This window comes from Rhipicephalus microplus, chromosome X (genome assembly GCF_043290135.1).
Source record: "Rhipicephalus microplus isolate Deutch F79 chromosome X, USDA_Rmic, whole genome shotgun sequence".
In the NCBI taxonomy this organism is placed as follows: domain Eukaryota; kingdom Metazoa; phylum Arthropoda; class Arachnida; order Ixodida; family Ixodidae; genus Rhipicephalus; species Rhipicephalus microplus.
Window position 1 is genome coordinate 262,650,571 of NC_134710.1, and position 19,394 is coordinate 262,669,964.

The following is a 19,394-nucleotide window of genomic DNA, read 5'->3' on the forward strand; positions in this document are numbered from 1 at the left end:
AGCCATAGGAAGACCACTGCATATACCATCCCCAAACCAACGGGTTGACAGAATGCCTGAACCGCACCATCGCTGACATGCTGTCGATGTACATTGACATTGAGCATAAATTGTGGGACGAAATCTTGCCATACGCAACTTTCGCCTACAATACGGCAGTGCAGGAGACCATCCGCGTCACACCATTTTAGCTGGTCTACGGTCGCACTGTCACTACGACACTCGATGCCATGTTGCCAGTAGACAACGACAATTACGAGCCATCTGAACTTGACGACTTTCTGAAAAGGGCTGAGAAGCACGCCAGTTGGCACGACATCGAATACATCAACAGCAAAACAAGGACGCAAGTCACTACAACCTGCGCCGCAGAAAAGTTCAGTACAACCCAGGTGAGCGAGTGTGGATATGGACACCACTCCGACGCCGCGGCCAATCAGAAAAGCTTCTTTGTCGATACTTTGGCCCCTATAAGGTTCTCCGATGAATTAGTGACCTAAACTACGAAGTCATCGCCGATGGACACATCTGTTCAAAGCAGCAAAACAGCGCAGAAGTCGTACACGTCGTTCGTATGAAGCCCTATTATGAGAGGGAATGAAAGCGCTCCCTTTTTCTGTTTGCCTCCCTCCATCGCGCATCGGGATGATGCGTATTTTGAAGGGGGACTAATGCCACTGAGACTGTTTACAATATCCGACATTATGAAGAATCAGCGTCCACAGTCTTGTGCGCACTCTTGCTTGGGGCCGCACGACTCATGCCTCTTGTTCACAGGCACGAGCCAGTGTGGGTTGGAGCTGCGAAGAAAAAGAAGGTGCGTGGGCAGCTGAACAGTTTTTGTTTTGGAACGCTCTAGTGGACTCTACCATCTTTTCGCACATGATTTTCAGGGCACAAGTTCGCCCATAATAAACTAGTTTTTGACTTTTCCTCTCTTGCACCCGTTACAATATAACGACACGTTCCAACTTTTGTAATGTAACTGTAACGAGTTCCTTTGGCATTCAAAAAACTTGTAATGAAAACTCGTTCCGAAAACGGGAAAGAACAATGAACTAGCTTCCGCTATTCTTTTAAAATAATGTGTACAGTAACGCCAGCTCCTCATCAACATCATGCGATGCCAAAGAAACTAAGCTCGAACAAATTTACTGTAACTTTGCGCCATTCCTGTGCTAGCTGAGCTATTTCGCTTGGAGCTTCTAAAGAACGCTAGCTCGGCAGTTGGATGTAGTAATTATTGTAATATTTCTGTAACCAATTGAGTATCGCTTCATTACGCTAACGAGTGCCGGTGGGTTGCGCTGATGGCGCTCGGTCTTAGCGAAGGTACTCGATTTCTGCTACTCTCCCTGTACATGCAACAGCTTTATAGGAATAGTAGGCTGACATAAAGTTGCTTGGAGCGCTTTTTGTCCGCTTTGTGTTGAGGTGGGATGCGTCGTCTGGAACGCCAGCCGTCGATCACGCGAATCAGGCTTACCGCCCTTCAGGGGTTTCCCCGGGCGCTACAGGCAAGAAAATTTCGGCCTCATGAGACAATTCTCTGTGACTTACCACGAGAAAGAAGAAGCCCGCACCATACCCCGAGCACTGTCACTTCTCGTCGTTTTCTCATTTCTTTTTTTATGTGGCATAACATTTTATTTTATTTTATATTGTACCATAGAGTTTCATACAATGGAGCTTCCCTCTGTGGGTACGAGCCAAGTTCTTTTAGGTGACAAACTAATCCCAAGTTAATATCTTACGTTAGCATCACCTTTAGAAATGATGAAGCTACTGAATCTGAAGTTGCCTATCTATGCGCCAGATCAAGAACACTTTGACTGCCGCGAACTCTCGTCGAGATCTGCCACCCGCCGGTGGCGCCGCTTTTCGCACTTGTTCTTGTTTTTGTTGCCCTTCACTTGTGGCTCATAGCAACTGTGGGGGATCGGCCAATAAATGAGTGGTCTTATAAAGTATTATTCTATTTTAGAGTAGAGGAACCTACAAATTGAAAACGTTAAAAATTTTAGAATGACTTTCTGATGATCACTGATTTGTACTTAATATAAAGATTTTGTATTAGTGACCTAGATCAAAACCTCACTTTAAAAAAAAGAAAGAGAGGGACAAGTTCTGTGTGCGTCGACACAAAAGCATAATATTAGTTTGTAAGTCTTTTCGTTCCATTCAGATAATTCCACACTGCCTCACTAACTTTCGCTCTGGCAAACCCAGAAGTAGAGGCTCCAAAGGACAGAATCACGGGCATATATAAATTCATTCCAAGGGCACGTAAAGGATTTACTAACTTGAATCTACGAGCTGTAGTAAATCGTCTACATGTCAAAAAGTGATAATCCACAGTTTCTGGCTCGCCACACAAAGTGCACAATGGAGAAAGAGCCTGAGCAGACCTGTGTTGGTAGAAATTTAGTTTGGCACCCTACAGCACAGCCTCGCGATTGCGACTTTAGTTTACGTGTGTCACAAAAGGATCGGCGCCAGGGATATAATAAGTGCCGATATGCAGTCGAATTTGTGAGTGATGTACCTGTGGAACTTTCCATAATGGTACGCCCGAGAAGTCGCGCAGCCGTTACAAAAGGGGATGGTGGAAAACACGGTAAAATTGGTCCACCTATTGCTGACTTCGCGAAAGCATAGGCCATTTTGTTTAAGAGCAATCCTTTAGGGCCCGGAACCCAAACTATTCTAACTTTTCTCACATGGGGGGGGGGGGGGGTAATAATGCACGAAACGCATTTATTATGTGCGACTTAGCACCAACAGAAAGTGCAGTGCAAAGTGACAGAGAATCTGTAATTATAACAGCGGATGAAATTTCCGCGTTTAACTTTCGTAAGGCGAGTACCACTGCCAGAAACTCAGCCACAAAAACGGGTATGAAATCAGGTAGACGGAGCGGATAAGACCAATCAAATTTCGGGCTGAATATACCAACAGCTGACGTTACGTCACTCTGTGATGCATTAGTAGCAATAATTACACTTGTTTTGATGCTCTGCAAGTGTTCTTGCAATAAACCATTTAGAGTGTGATGGGGGAGCAACTTTGCATTTTTAGAGAAAATGTCGTCCAATTGAATATCCACATGAGGTGAATTATCGCTTGTCAGCCTTATCTAGCCGATACGTACATTCAGCGGGTCCAGTAAACGTTGTACAAATACAATTTATGGGGTGTGAAGCCGCAGCCATCTAACACCAAAAATTAATTCCGGAAAGGATATGGATACTGTCTGCGACTGCTGGAGTGGTGACTCATAAAATCTTAAAAAGGTCTGAACGGTTAAGGTACGAAACCTGCCCGAAAGAGAAGGAACTCTCGATTCTATATATGTATAAAACGCCGTTAGAACCAGCTTTAGGGAGACCAAGGCATAAGCGTAGTGACTCTCTTTCTAAAAGATTGAGAGGACGGATTTTGTAGGCTGGAGCACCACAGAAAAGCATGCATCCAAATTCCAGAATAGGACGAATATACATTCGATATAGCATTACTAGAGTGTCTCTTTTCATGCCTATTCAGTAGTTGCTTATCCTACGTAAAATGCCGACGGCTCGTGCACCCTTTCCAGCTATGCATTCAATGTGTTGGCGTCAGTTTAGGGATGCATTATAAATTACCCCAAGATATTTAATAGATTTCTCCTGTGGTATGCCCTCAGAATGGTAACAAGAGCAAGAAAAGTTTCAGTCAATTCAGGTACGGAAATTTCTGTAAATTTATGCATAGATACCTGCATCTTGCGAATGGTCGAGAGATCTGTTCTAAAGCGACTTTCTAAACCTCCAGCTATCTCTTCCAGAGAGTTGGCATCTCCTGCGGCGTCAAAATATATGATTCTAAAGTTAGAGGTGTTACAGTACCTTCCTTGACCACAGATCCACAAACAGAGCACACTTATTGTTTGATTTGGAAAGATAATCGAAATGTCGACTGTAACATTCTTCTTTTGCACGTTTAACAGTGCACTTAAATACGCCGGCAAAAAACTGATAGTCTTTCCAATTTGTTGGGCATTGATTATGCAGAAGCTTCTTCCAGGCGGCTTTCCGTCTTTTGTAATCACGCGTACATTCATCAGTCCACCAACGAGAGGATGGCCGTTTACTCAATGGAATAACGAAGTCTGAATTTTTCCGACGTTCCTCCAGTATCGAGCCGATATTAGATGCAATTTCTTGACCATTGCCATGCTGAAGTTTTGCAATGGCCGAACGCAGACAGATTTGAAATTTCTCATGGTTGCACATATACTCGAGGTTGCTGCTCTAAAGTTGTCTTTCGACATACAATGTCAAAACCTACCGGAAGGCGGTCGCCGTTACTTGCAGAGTCAACCACGGACCATGAAAAAATATTAATGACACTGGTACAAAACGTCAAATCTAACACTGATTGGGTCTGACCTCGAACAAATGTTACGTGTCCTTTATTTATACACGAGCGATTTTGGTCAATTGTCCACTCCCACAGTCGGCTACCACACAGGTGTGTCTTTCTGCCCCAAGACAAATGATGAGAATTAAAGTCACCTGTGAGCACACTTTCCTTTCGACAGGCTGCCAAATAAAGCGCTGCTATGGTGTCTCTTACTTTGTACACCACAGAGGAAATAACAATTTATAATTTAAAAAGGTGGTATCCTGGAAGGTACAAATCTCACGCTATTATTTCACAGAGTCCGACATCCTGAAAGTAATTTTCGCGTTTGTGCCACAGTTTCAAGGCTCTTCTTTTTCTTCTTTTACAGCTGGCCGAGAGTGGGTCGGGGACAAGCAAGTAAGTGAGCAAACGAAAAGAAGGCGAAGAAGTAGCAAGCCAGTATCGCTGTCGTTGTCGACACTGGTGTTCGAAGATATCCTGAGGAGTGCGGAAAGCCTGGGGTATACCAGACGGGCATTTGGACAAAGGTCATTCACTCGGTGAGTAACAACTCAAGCTACACTGTGCGTTCTATCGTCACCCGTTTCTGTTATAGGTCCGGTATACCATATGACGTAATGTTCCTGGTCTGTTGTTGCACCAAAGATTGGGAGGACCAGCACACGCCGGTACACGGACTTTCAAGATGTAACGGCGTGCTATTGAGAGTCCGGGAGGATATAACATCGCTGCCCCATAGCTTCATTAGCTTTGGTGGTGATTGCTGCCGCGAAGGCTTCCGCCGTGTTCGCCGAGCTTGTCTTGGCTGAAGCGGAGGTGAATAAACCCGGGCTGCTTACCGATCCAACAGCGGCTAGCGAAAAGCCATTCATGCCGCAGCAGGATGCGTCCGTACAAAGCGTGTCGGGTCCGTTCCCAACTGTTCTCGCCTGGCTCTGAATGCTATACATGAGATAAAGGAGCAAGCAGGGTCCGCAGGGAAACATCGAAAAAACGCTTGTCCCTGCACACCTAAGCCCGGCGACTTTTTAGAGAAAAGCGAGATCAGCAATCATAAACTCAGAGAAATGCAGTCGTTGCATGAAGCTACGAATTTCTGACACTACCGTTTTTATATAGCCCGTGATGTGTCTTCACAATGAACAATAAGTGAGGCGTCATTTCCAAAAATCCCCCCCCCCCCCCACCCTGTTTGCGGAATCTTCCTTGAAATTTACCACTTCCATGGGTAACCGTAATTTGCACCGAAGAGTCAAGAATTCATAAGTATTTAAAGATCCATTAAAGTTTGCGCTGTGTCCTATCCTTCTCGCTCTTGTACGTCGTACGTATTTCGTAACTGGTGAGAATTGTTGAGGTTTTTACCTCGCAAAACTATGATACGATTACGATCGACGTCGAGGTGGAAGATTCTGGATATTTAAGACTAGCTGGGCTCCTTCTATGCGAACCTAAATCTAAGTATATGAACTTCTAGCACTTATTCTCCATTCAAATGCGGCTGCCGCGGCCAACATCTTATCCCACGACCTCATTCAACTTCGTCGCGCACGACGGATACGTGTCAATTATGAAATGAGTGCCGGCTACATTCACGTATAAGTGCTGCACTTTGTGGTGCACCTGGCCTTCTTACACCTCTTCTTTGTTAAACACGGTTTAGGGAAGTGAAGAATCAGCAGTTCAAGTGTAGCACACTGTCTCATCTCTGCTTTGTGTTCGCGCGACATATGTTTAGCGCTGAAATTTTGTTTCAAGCCTGTTATCTGAAGGCGTAAAACGTGTAAACATTCCTTAAATTTCATAATGTTCTCGCTTCCCAAGCTTACGCAAGCGCGCAATCACCAAACCCTCAGTTTGGGATGTGTCAAGAAGGTTGTTTGGCTGTGCGCTTGATTCATACTGCAAAGCGGCCTTCATTATTGTTCTCAATTTGTTTATACTAACAACTTCAAAGCGGCCTTGTAACGTGTACCAGTTACTTGAGGGGTGTAGTTTAGATACTGCATTTTTGTTGTGCATAAATGGTATCGCACGTATTCCTAACACACCTGACATAGTTTTATACAGGCCTAGAAGTGTGGCAGCTTGGGCTAGTTGGTATGACATGACGATAGTTATAGCGCGAGAACAAAACGACGACACAGAGACATGAAGAACACGAAGCGCTCGTGTCCTACGTGTCCTTCTTGTCTCCGTGTCGTCGTTTTGTTCTCGCGCTATAACTATCGTTTATACAGACCATTATCCTCGCAGGAATATTGTTTTGTGCTTACAAAGCAAGAGATTCGACCCCGCAGATGTGGTATACTTTTGGTAGCATCTCAGACTTTACTAGTGAGCTGCGACTACGCGTGTAAAGATCAGAATATCGCGATGATTCTTGCCTTAAGGTGTGTTTCATACTTGCCGCCTTAGCTACAGAGGGTGCTAGCAAACACTCTACCCAGGGACCGAATACTCATAAATATCACACAAATGGGTCAGAGCACATTCTCGTAATTTTTTAAAAAGTTGTCGGTTTCTGACAGAAATAAAGAGGATCAGCAAGGTGCGTAAATTCTGCAGGAGAGGGGTGCGTCAGGAGGGGAGGGGTGCGTCTAAATACCCCCCCCCCCCCGACACCTAAGTTCTGCTGTAACAGCTGCGTTGTCTCCAGACATCTTGTCATGCCGCTTTTTTTAATTTTGTAAGCAAAGTGAGGACGTATTGAACAATGATGCTGCATATATTTACCTTCCCAGTTTCTTTGCAGCGCACGTACGCAATTGAGACAACTCTGTGTTTATAAGTGACACTTTCTTGATTAAGCCTGCTGTACAACCATGCAATGTGAATTCCTTAAACATCCTCAATATTCTTGCTTGTGCTTTTCGCTTTCTTGCTGGTCCTTGCTTCGACAGCGTTATTGCAATCATGCCGTGCACCCTAGCCTTAAGAAAAATGCCATCATGGGCGTGGTCCAAAAATTTTCTGATAGGTTTGTCCCATTCGAATATAAACATGGCCTGAGTAGGGCACTATGATTCTGCTCGACGCAAGCCACCCCCCCCCCTCCCCGCTTTCCTCTTCTTTACTGCCCGCACGCATGCAAAGCTGTTCGATTTCCAGCAAAGATCAAGCACACTGCCTTTTTGCGTTGTTCCCACTTGTGCCCCAGGTGTTTGTTTTTATTCTTTCAGTGTGAATTATCTCGTCGAAGTTTCCTTTTTTATCTTTACCACCAGTAGTCTACAGTGCCATTGTAGCTTGCTTGCCATCGCTCTATTTTGAAATTTCAGATACGGTCAAACGGGTACAGGCAAGGCCTTCGAAACGGAAGGCGACAGGTCGAATGTGAACTTGTGCCGGGCTGACGACCCCTTGGCTGGCAGCAGTCCACGCACGCTACAGCAGCTGTTTGAAGAGCTTCAGTCGCAGGGTCTTGAGTTCACCATCAAGGTGTTCTGCCTTGAGTTGTACAATGAGGAGCTCTTTCACCTGCTCCGTGCTCACGAGGAAACGTCAAGGCTCAAAATCTTTGAGGACTCCTCCAGAAAGGTGCGTCTTCTGTGAATTGCTTCACACTTCACGGAACACGGCGTTTTGTACGAGCAGCGTATTGCTGCAGTAATGCTGATGTGCTGAATATTGTACATTGGTGCACGGCAATATTACTTATTTGTAATTCAGGTACTCTGTGCTATGAGGGGAAACTATAGAGCAGCATTCGTTGGCGCACCTCATACTGCTCATGCACCATTGGCAGAGTTGCATGGCTCGAACACTATACGTTCCCGGGGCACAACTTGAGTAGGGCTGCTGGAAGTGCAGCGGTTGCGGCTGCAGTGTATAAGCTTAGTATGAGTATTTTGAGTTTGTATTACTGTTCTCGGGTGTTTCTCTCTAAAGTATCATTATGCGTATATGTTCTTCACTCATTGCGGTAATGTTGTTAGGCGTCGCAATGGAAATTTTGAAAGTGAAATCTTCTGGTGTTTCAAGAAAGTGCGTTAAACTGTCAAATTAGAATAATAATGGCAAAAGGGCCTTTGGTGCTGCTTGGTTGCAAACTCTCAGGCCAACAGGCCAACTATGGACCGGTTAGCGTGCAGTTGATGGTGTGCCAGAGCAAGTGGTTTCAGTGAACAGTAAGCAGCCTAATTTAAGCAAGTGGGCCTTCCCATCCACAAAAGTAATATATATATATATATATATATATATATATATATATATATATTGTTTCCAGAGTTTCCAGGACCAGAAAACCACAATTGGCTTACAGAAAAAAAATTTGCCACCTTAAAATATTTGTAAGTGTCCACTGAGCTGCGACAATTACTTAGGATTTCGTGAAAATGATATTTCGATGAGATCCCACAAAATAACTGTTGTAGCTGTAGGTCTGAATAGCTTAGGCCACATACTGGGAATAGTTTTTTTAATGAACAGTTTTTACTTTTGAGCGCTGTTCTCTCAACTGAAAAAATTGCGAATTTTAGATTTTTTTTTCATACTTATAAATGTCAGACTTTCCAAAAATTTCTAGAGCAATGCCACGTGTTAGGTGAACAGATTTGCAGAACGTGATTGCTGAGAGTGACGTCAAACGTTAGCAGAAGCATTTAGCTGAGAACATGTCGCAGAAAATGCAATATTTTAAAGACCATTATTAAAAAAAGCGATTTTTTATTTTATTTTAACTATTCAAACGGCGTCGAGCGAGCTCGATGCCATGGTTACTCAGTTTACATCACTTTTAATGTTTTTTGGGCTTTGTGATTCCGTTCTCACAAAAGTAATGCAACATGGTTTTACAGATTAAGTTAGAGCATCTGCTTGGGTTCAATTCTGAAGAAAATCGAAGATGGCTCTTTTTCCTATTATTGGTCTTCAAGATATTGCATCATAAAAGACATGTCCTCAGTTAAATGCTTCTGCTAACATTTGACCTCACTTTTGACCCACAGGTCGCGGGTTTCGAATCCCGGCTGCGGCGGCTGCATTTCCGATGGAGGCGGAAATGTTGTAGGTCCGTGTGCTCAGATTTGGGTGCACGTTAAAGAGCCCCAGGTGGTCAAAATTTCAGGAGCCCTCCGCTATGGCGTCTCTTGTAATCATATGGTGGTTATGAGACGTTGATCCCCACATATCAATCAATCATCAGCATTTGACCTCACTCTCAGCAATCACGTTCTGCAAATTTGTTCTTCTCACATTTGCCAGTGCCCTCGAAATTTTTCGGAAGTCTGACATTTTTGTGTGCGGTGGAAAAAATGTCAAATTTAAGCAATATAAGTCTGTGTGCCAATTTCTCGATTTTTTTCGCTTGAAAGAACAGCGCCCAAACTGCCAACTAATAAGGGTTTATCAAAGAGAACTATTCTTAGGATGTGGCGTAAACTTCTCAGACTTACAGTTAGTACGGCTAAAACCGTTTTTTTTTCTTTTTTGAGGTTTCATCGAAATATCACTTACACCAAATCTGAAATGGTTGCAGCTTACTGAACGCCTCTGAATTTTTTTAAGAAGGCAGAAAGGGATTTCCTGGTCATGGGAATTCGGAAAAAAACTATTTTTTGGCGAAAAAGGGTGGTCAGCAGACATGCACTGACGTTTTTATCTGAACATACTTGAACACAGCTTGCTTATTATTTGAAAAAGTTCATTTTTGCTTACTATTAGTGCTGCATCAGTTTTAAACTTTGACACCGCATTTTTTATTTTTTACAAGAATGATGGAAATGAGGCCGACCAGCCAATCACAAGACATCCTGGAAAAAGAAGCACAAATAGAGTCCCTGAACGCAAAGCTTTTAACCGTGAGTTCTATACGATTTATTTCTTTCATTCAATTTCTGTGTGTGCGTGTGTATGTGCACTGGAAGAAGTAACAGGGGCTTCGTATTTACCAAAGAACCTTAACTCACTTTTTGGGCGCTTTTTCTTGTCTCAGTCATTCGTGAAATCAAGTACACTTGTTGTTTCAAAGCTGGCAAACATGTTCTACTCGTGAGAGACTGCGAGAGACTGTTCTACTGCAATTGCAGATGGGAACTAAAAATAATAGAGCCCAGTAATGCTCATACTTTTGTTTTTACCTCCTACAGTTTGGGTCGCGTTGATGTAATTTTCATCTAACAGCAGTTCTAGTAGCACTTGTCATGTTAACCAAAGATGCCGTTTCTGAATCCATGAGTGCTGTACATAGTGTTATTGTGTTTGACATGGTTCATAATGTTGGCACATACTTGTCAAAAAGGGCGACTCTTAATGTGCATGTCATTTAGAGAAACTGCCTTTGGGTATTCATTGGTGAATGCATGCTGTAAAGGAATATTTTCAAAGGTTGTTACTAGTCTCTCATAACTGTGGCTGTATCTTTTAAAATGGTCTACATTTCCTGAATAAATTAGGCTGAAAGTTCCTATGACAGCAGAACAAAATCGCTTGAGAGTATGTGCTTGGTTTTTGCTCTGTAGATGACGGAACTTTTTGAGAGAACTAAGCGAGAAGTTGCAGAGACAACCGAGCAACTGCAGGCAACAGCAGCTGAGCTCCACAGCACGAAGAGAACCTTGGATGCAAAAGAGCAGGCAAGTCTCTAGAGCTTTTTAATCTCTGGGCCCAAGCTCTGCTCAACATTGGAGGTTGAATTATTAGTATCACCAGAAAAGTAGTTAAAGGTTGGCATGAACTTTAATTTTCTACACACAAGGTGGTCAGCGGTCAAAAGTAAGTTTGGTGCCTCTGGCTTGTTATTCTATATCTTAAATTGATGGCAACTGTGAGGAATGATATTAACAGATTTTCCGAAGAAAGAAGTTCATTGGAGTACACTCAACGTAAATATGCTAGGCACTTCAAATTGGCTCTGAATGAGTCTAGAATTCTTGAAGCACTCTTACTGTTCCTGAGGGCAAGTGTGATTTTATTTGCGCTTGTGAAATGGTTTCAGATAATTAGTGATGCCTAATATATAAAATTAACCCGGCAGAGCAAAAAATTGACACTCGATACATTTGTCAAGAAAAACTTTGTTAGTCGAACCCCTTTGTGAGAGATTCTGATGTAAGAGGCAAATGAGTACAGGAAACACCAGTGGGCTGACATTAGTGATAGAAATGCTGCTCCAATTGTTCCACCCTTCTCTAAAAAAGAGTTGCTGCTCCATGGTGCTCAAAAATGCAATGCTATTTGTTAGTAACTGCCCTAAACTTGCTCCAAAATGGCTTTGGGGAAACTGAAAACAATTGAGTTAAACCATGTGATCATACAGCAAGCCTGAATGAAAACAAGAGCCAGCTGTATACTGTCGTCTAGTATACATCTTGCATAGTAGCTCTATACTAAAATATAGACAATGCTACATGTAGCAGCATTTTTTTAATATATCTGATATACTAGTTGTATTTTTGTGCCTTACAAGTAGGCTATTTTGGTGAATTGTTAAACCCCACAAATCAATCAATATTTTGGTGAATTGCGTGCGAGACTTTCTAGTCTTACTAGCCGCTGCTGTGACGACATTGATATGTGACTAATAACACTTAGCACTTTCATGAGCTTTTATCTCATTTATGTCTCAAGAACAAGCAATTTAAATTTTAAAATGTTAGTTCATTTACCCTACTCGATTTTCGAAAATTTCAATGCTCGCTATTTTCGCGAAATATGAAAATAACATTTGGTGTTCAAAGACCATCCACCTGCCTAATTATGTTTATTATGTAGAGAGGAAGAAGAATATGTGCCCCAGTGGGTCACGCCTTTAGCAAGAGGAGCCGAGCGCGAGCTGTTCCCCCGAGCGTTGTGTTTCCTGCGTCGGTTGCTGCCGCCCGCTTTCCGCATCAATAGACCTGCTGTTCAAGTACTACTTGCGCCAATAAACCCCGTTTCAGAGTGGTGGAGGTGCTGGGTATACATCTTTCCGTGGAATTTTGTTCAGTCGCCGGTAGTCGACACAAAATCTAATCGAACCGTCTTTTTTCTTCACTAGCACCACAGGTGAAGACCAGGGGCTAGAAGATGGTTTGATGACACCGCGCTGAAGCATATCATCCACCTTCTCTGCAATTACACTTCGTTCCTAGGGTGATACGCGGTAGGGGCATTGCCGCCAAGGAGGGTGCGTTCCGGTGTAGACTGCGTGAGCGACGGTGTTAGTTTGACTCAGTGCCTTTTGAGGATGGTCAAATGAATCTCGGAATTCATGCAGAAGGGTTATTAGCTGGTCCCGTTGATCCGGAGGAAGCTTGCTGTCGATGGAACGATTGAAGATATCCGAGGAGTAGTCATCCCGCGTTAAAACAGGAGTAACGGCGTTCAGTTGAAGTTGCTGGCCAGGGTCGTGAGACTCAATAGGCACAATAACGTTGTCATCAACAGGATGAACATAGCCCAGTGTTTGGTGAGCTCTTAAGGTGAGAGGACATGAGCTAGGATTGCAAACGACAATTCCGGAAGTATCTTGGTGAGGTGGCAGAATGGCGTATGGCAGAGACGTACCATGGCGGCGACTGAAAACGTCAGATTGGGAGAACACAACGGTAGAGCCGGACCATTCAGTGTGATTGACGGGGACAACGATAGCACTAAGAGGAGGAACTTCAACGTCGGAAGCACCAAGAAGGTTGCCGAGGTGAGCGCGCTCATTGTCGGTAGACGGCGCATCTGAAAACACAGATAATTCCACCTGCGCGCAAGCGCAGTGAATTATGGCGTGGTGGCGTGACAAAGAAACCCCATCCTAGTATCACGTCGTGGGCACAAGTGGTCAACACGAGAAACTCGATGTGGTACAGGACGTCCTGAATGTTTACTCTCGCCGTACATGCTCCGACTGGTCGAATTGGTTGCGCACTCGCGGTATTCAGCAAAACGCCGGAAGGCGTCGTCGTTATTTTCGTATCGAACGGCAGAGTTTGACTCATCACAGATACGGCGGCACCCGTATCAACAAGCGAAAGAGTTCGTAGACCTTCAACAAACACTTCCAGAATGTTTGTGGGAGACGGGCGAGGACTTGTACAATGCGACAAATTCGCAGCTCGTGCCTCCGGAGCTGCGGCAGTCAGTTTTCCGTCTCTACAGGGTTCGGTCGGCGACGCAGAGGGGACGGAGAACGAAAGCGGTGGGGCGAGGATTAGCGACGGGGACCGAATGATCTGTAGTCGGCAGCAGGGCGGTGGTCTAGTTCGGTTGGTGACGGGTCACGTTCCACTGATTCTCGGTTGCATTGACGTGGCAGTTCTCGTTGCGCGTTGTACGGGGCCGGTAAAGAGTAGTCAGGGTACCTCAGAGGTGCAGCCGGGCCCGTTGCGAAGCGCCGGCGACAGAAGCGCGCCACGTGACCTGGATATCCGCATGCGTAAGGCCCAAATCACATAAGCGCGAAAATGCACGCGACAGCGACGAACGACGCTATGAGCGACGAAACAGGGCGTTCGCGCGACGTGTCGCGTGCTCGTTTTCGCGCAATCGCTCGGTTCTCCAGATTTGGAAACCGTCGCTCATCGCCCGGAAGTGCTGGGCTCAAGCAGCCAATAGCGAAAAACCGGAAAAGACAAAGACTACATAGGTGCACGTGACCCTGCCCGAGACACGTATGCGCAACAAAAATAACGCAATGATTATTACGCATGTGCATATAAAAAAAGTGCTGCAAGGCAATAATAAACACTTTCCGTTCCATTACACAACAATATATCTTATTTTTAAATTGAAAACCGCTCGCTACGCGGTTTTTTTGGTGCGAGTTGACGGCCTCATGCCAGCAACAGTGGAATTCGCTCGCCGAAGCCGTCGCGTAAATGAGGTTTGCCTGCGCTAGCGTCTGATCGCGCGAAGCCGATCTACGTCGCGTCGCTCGTCGCTGTCGCGTGCATTTTCGCGCTTATGTGGTTTGGGCTTAACAGATCGGGCGATTGTCAACTGTGCGCCAAGGGTTTCCGTTATAGCGCTGTTGTGTTGCTGGAAATGGCGTCGTTGATACTCGTACAGGCTGGGGAGTCGGCCCAAGCGGAGGTCGTGGCGGAGTAGCAGCAACAGCAGCATAAGTCAATGGCGCGGTGACGGGTGCTGTCTGAGAGACGAATGGCAATGCCTCAGAGACCTGCGCCTGTATTACCTGCCTGATGGCGGTCGCGAGACGCTCAGAAGTGGGTTCCGTTGCCGGTAGATACGACAGGCACGAAAGTTGTCGGGCCACCTCCTCGCGCACATATCGTTTGATTTCGGACATGATTGTGCTGTGGTCTCCACCCAGGCTCATTGCCGCGAGAGTTTCATCGGTAGCCGCTGGACGCCGTGTCATGACCCGTTGTTTGCGCAACTCCTCGAAGCTCTGGCAAAGAGTGGCGAGTTCCGACACGGTACGTGGGCCCTTGGCCAGCAGCATCTAGAAGGCGTCATCGTCTATCCCCTTCAAAATATGTTTGATCTTGTCTGCCTCGATCATTGAAGGGTCAAGGTGCTTGCACAACTCGAGCACATTCTCGATGTAGCTTGTGAAGCCTTCTCCTTGAAGCTGTGCGCGTCCCCGTAGGCGCTGTTCGGCACGGAGCTTGCGTACCTCGGGTCAACCGAACACATCGGTAATGCGTAGCTTAAAAGCACCCCAAGTAGCGGATTCCGAGTGGTGGTTGTTAAACCAGAGACTCGCCACCTCTTTCAGATAGAAGGGTACATATTGCAGCTTCGAAGGGTCGTCCCACTTGTTGCTTGCGCCTACCTTTTCAAATGTCGACAGCCAATCTTCTACGTCTTGCTCATCAGTACCGTCGAAAAAAGGTGGATCGCGCACGCGTAGCGCAGTGGGCACGATGACCATCAAAGGCTGGGTCGTACCTTGCTGGGTGTTTTCTTCAGCCATGTCTGATATGGCAGGTAGTTTCCTGTTGCGGAGCTCCAGGTTGAGTTACCGCGCACCTCCACCACTCTGAAACGGGGTTTATTGGCGCAAGTAGTACTTGAACAGCAGGTCTATTGATGCCAATAAACCCCGTTTCAATTGTAGTATTGTCACGGCTAAAGGCCGGGAGAGAAGACAGAGGATGATGAAGTGATGAGCGTGGACAGCACCCACGGTTCCTCCGAGGAAGAAAAAGTCGAAGCGGCTGCTCTTTTGTTCTGTTAATACAGACCTCGTTTTTTCTGGTCGCACCGTCGTCCTGTATTCTGTTATTTTCACCTAGCGACATTGGTGGAGGTGCTGGACTTCTCCAACTGATGCTTGGGACAACTCCGCGCCCTAGCACATCGAGTCCACCACCGCAATCCGTTCCTGCAGTGGATACTCCTCTCCACCGCTACAGTCGCCGACAGCGAGGCCTTAGTCCCGAGGCGATCCCGCTCGAACTTCTCCAGCAACACACCGTACCAGGAGAAATGGCTACCGGAGGGCCTTCACAGCTTACTGTTTATCAGCCTCTAATTCCTGAGACCTTCCACGGTGAGGTTTATGAAGACGTCGAGGACTGGTTAGCCCAGTATGAGCGAGTCGCCAAAGCCAACCGCTGGTCCACTGAACAAAAGCTATCGCGCGTCTACTTTTCTTTGACAGACAGCGCTGGTACGTGGTACGAGAACCACGAGTCAACGCTGTCTTCGAGGGAGGAATTTCGGCAGCAAATTCTCGGGACATTCGTAAACATCGACCGCCGTGATTCTGCTCTGCAGCTCATCGAGGCACGCATACAGAAACCAAACGAGAGCGTCGCCATGTTTGCGTAAGACATGGCCCGCCTATTTCACCGGGCCGACACCGAGATGCCTGAAGGTAAAAAACTCCGACATCTGATGAGGGGCGTCAAGGAAGAGCTGTTTGCCGGTCTCCTACGCAACCCACCAACAAGCGTAGTGGAATTCGTCAAAGAGGCTACAACAATCGAGCGAGCACTACAGCAACGGCGCCGATACCATGACGAACCAAACAAAACATCTCCCAGCCTCTCTGCTTTGAGTGCCGGTAGTGAGTGTTCTCTGCGCGAACTCATTCGTGAGGTCGTTCGGGAGGAGATCCAAAACCTCCTCGTGACTCCGCAAGAAAATACCATGGCTTGCGTTGCAGAAGTTGTGCAGCAAGAACTCCGCCAGGCATTTTCGTTGCCCGAATCACTCTCAGACCAGCGGTCTGTAAGCTACGCATCAGCTGTCCGTCGACCCACTCCAGTGTCATACAACTCGTCACCGCTGGCTTATCGTGACGTGAGCCAAGGGCCTTACAACGAGCCGTGGGCCGCAGCTCCCAATCCGCCATGGCCGTATCCACAGTCCAACGTGCCTATGCAAACGGCGCCGATGTACACTCCGCCGACATCTGCATCTTGATCGCAAGGTATGCCCACCAGTCGACCATTCATCCGTAAGGCGGACTTGTGGCGCACCGTCGACCATCGACCACTTTGCTTTCATTGCGGAGAAGCCGGCCATATTTTCCGCAATTGCCCGTACCGTGACCGTAGACATCATAACTTTCTACAAATCTCCCTTCGTGCCTATTTCGATAACCTCCGTGACAGCAGTGCAGGCCCGCAAGCACAGCAACCCGAAGTGCCGTATCGTCGACCCCGCTCTCCTTCACCTGCACCGAACTCGCCTCCGCAGCGCAGTTACTCCGAGGTGGTCCGGGGCAGATCTCCTAGCCCTCGTCGGGGAAACTAACAGCTGCGACCTTTGGGGGGAAGGTTGCTGCCCGTCGAGATGCTATCACACCCCCAACATCTTCTCTACGACGCGATACGACGAATGATACCGCGGATCATACGACGCATGATACCAAGGACGATACGACGTCACCGACATCAACGGAAATCGTAAGCGCCAATCTAGACATTTGTATAGACGGACGCCCAATAACAGCACTGGTAGATACTGGTGCGGACTTCTCTATTATCAGCCGTAAACTCGCCGACTGCCTAAAGAAAGTAAGAACAATATCATCATCATCATCATCATCAGCCTGACTACGTCCACTGCAGGACAAAGGCCTCTCCCATGTTCCGCCAGTTAACCCGGTCCTGTGCTTGCTGCTGCCAATTTATACCCGCAAACTTCTTAATCTCATCTGCCCACCTAACCTTCTGTCTCCCCCTAACCCGCTTCCCTACTCTGGGAATCCAGTCAGTTACCCTTAATGACCAGCGGTTATCCTGTCTACGCGCGGTTATCCTGTCTACAGAGTAAAGAAAACATTAGAATTCAATCAATCAACTAAAGGAACAAGCAGGATTTCGAACAGGCTACTCAACAATTGACCACATTCATACTATCAATCAGGTAATAGAGAAATGCTCAGAGTATAACCAACCACTATACATAGCCTTCATAGATTACGAGAAGGCGTTTGATTCAGTAGAAATATCAGCCGTCATGCAAACACTGCGGAATCAGGGCGTAGATGAAGTATATATAAACATTCTGGAAGAAATCTACAGGGGATCAACTGCTACCATAGTGCTTCATAAAGAAAGCAACAGAATACCAATCAAGAAGGGTGTAAGGCAGGGGGACACAATTTCCCCAATGCTATTTACCGCGTGCTTACACGAGGTTTCCAGAAGCCTAGAATGGGAGCAGTTAGGGATAAGAGTCAATGGAGAATACCTTAGTAACCTGCGCTTCGCCGATGACATTGCATTGCTGAGTAACTCGGGGGACGAATTGCAACTCATGATTACGGAGTTAGACAAGGAGAGCAGAAAGGTGGGTCTTAAAATTAATCTGCAGAAAACGAAAGTAATGTACAACAACCTCGGCAAGGAGCAGCGCTTCGAGATAGGTAATAGTGCACTTGAAGTTGTAAAAGACTATGTCTACTTAGGGCAGGTAATAACCGCTGAGCCGAACCCCGAGATTGAAGTAACTAGAAGAATAAGAATGGGGTGGAGCACATTCGGCAAGCACTCTCAAATTATGACAGGTAGATTGCCACTATCCCTCAAGAGGAAGGTATATAACAGCTGTATCTTGCCGGTACTTAGCTACAGAGCAGAAACCTGGAGACTTACAAAGAGGGTTCAGCTTAAATTGAGGACGACGCAGCGAGCAATGGAAAGAAAAATGGTAGGTGTAACCTTAAGAGACAAGAAGAGAGCAGAGTGGATTAGGGAACAAACGGGGGTTAAGGATATCATAGCTGAAATCAAGATGAAGAAATGGACATGGGCAGGGCATGTAGCGCGTAGACAGGATAAGAACAATATGGACGGGCCCAATTATAAGAACCGCAGGAGGTCAATTAGTGACGCCGACGGGCAAATGTACAGCTCGAATTAATATCGGCAGTTCAGATTTCGTCGCTACTTTCGTAATTTTACCGGAGTGCTGCAAAGACCTGATCTTGGGCATGGACTTTTTGCGTGAATACGGTGCCATTATCAACATTCCTGAGAGATCGGCTACGTTTTGGACGGCCCCAGATCAAGTTTCGGATGTGCCCTGTAGAGAACAGCGACGTCAGCCTTTGCGCGTCTTCGAAGACGACGTGACCATCCCACCGTGGTCGAGTGCACTCGTGGCTGTGACATGTGACACGTCGAGCGATTCTGAAAACATCGCCGAGCAAATTCGAACACTGCTATTCAGCCATAGTTTATCTATCGCCAGAGGCGTCGTAAGCATAAAATGTGGACACACGCACGTCCTTGTTACGAACTTCAGCTCTCAACGCCGACATCTAACGAGGGGCATGGCAGACGCGTACGTGGAAGAGCTCGCCGAGATGACAGACTGCCTAACTCTTGAAAAAGATAATTCAACTGATCTTACCCCCGCACCTCTATCTGTTGATACTGACCCACGTTTGCTGCCGGCGCAGAAGCAAAGTATCATGCAGCTTATTAACAAGTTTGAAGATTGTTTCTCTTCAATTTCCAGGGTCCGTCAAACGCCGCTGACGAAACATCGAATTATAACGGACGACATGATCAGACCCATCAGGGAAAACCCGTACCGGGTAGCTCCGCGAGAACGTGAAGCCATCGAAAAGCAGGTGCGACAGATGCTGGAAG

At 46.3% G+C, this 19,394-nt stretch overlaps 1 pseudogene; it reads left to right on the forward strand.

The window, feature by feature from the left end:
• Positions 1-2,385: 2,385 nt before the first annotated feature.
• LOC142775237 (PAX3- and PAX7-binding protein 1-like) overlaps positions 2,386-19,394 on the forward strand; it is a 53,974-nt pseudogene continuing 36,965 nt past the window's right edge.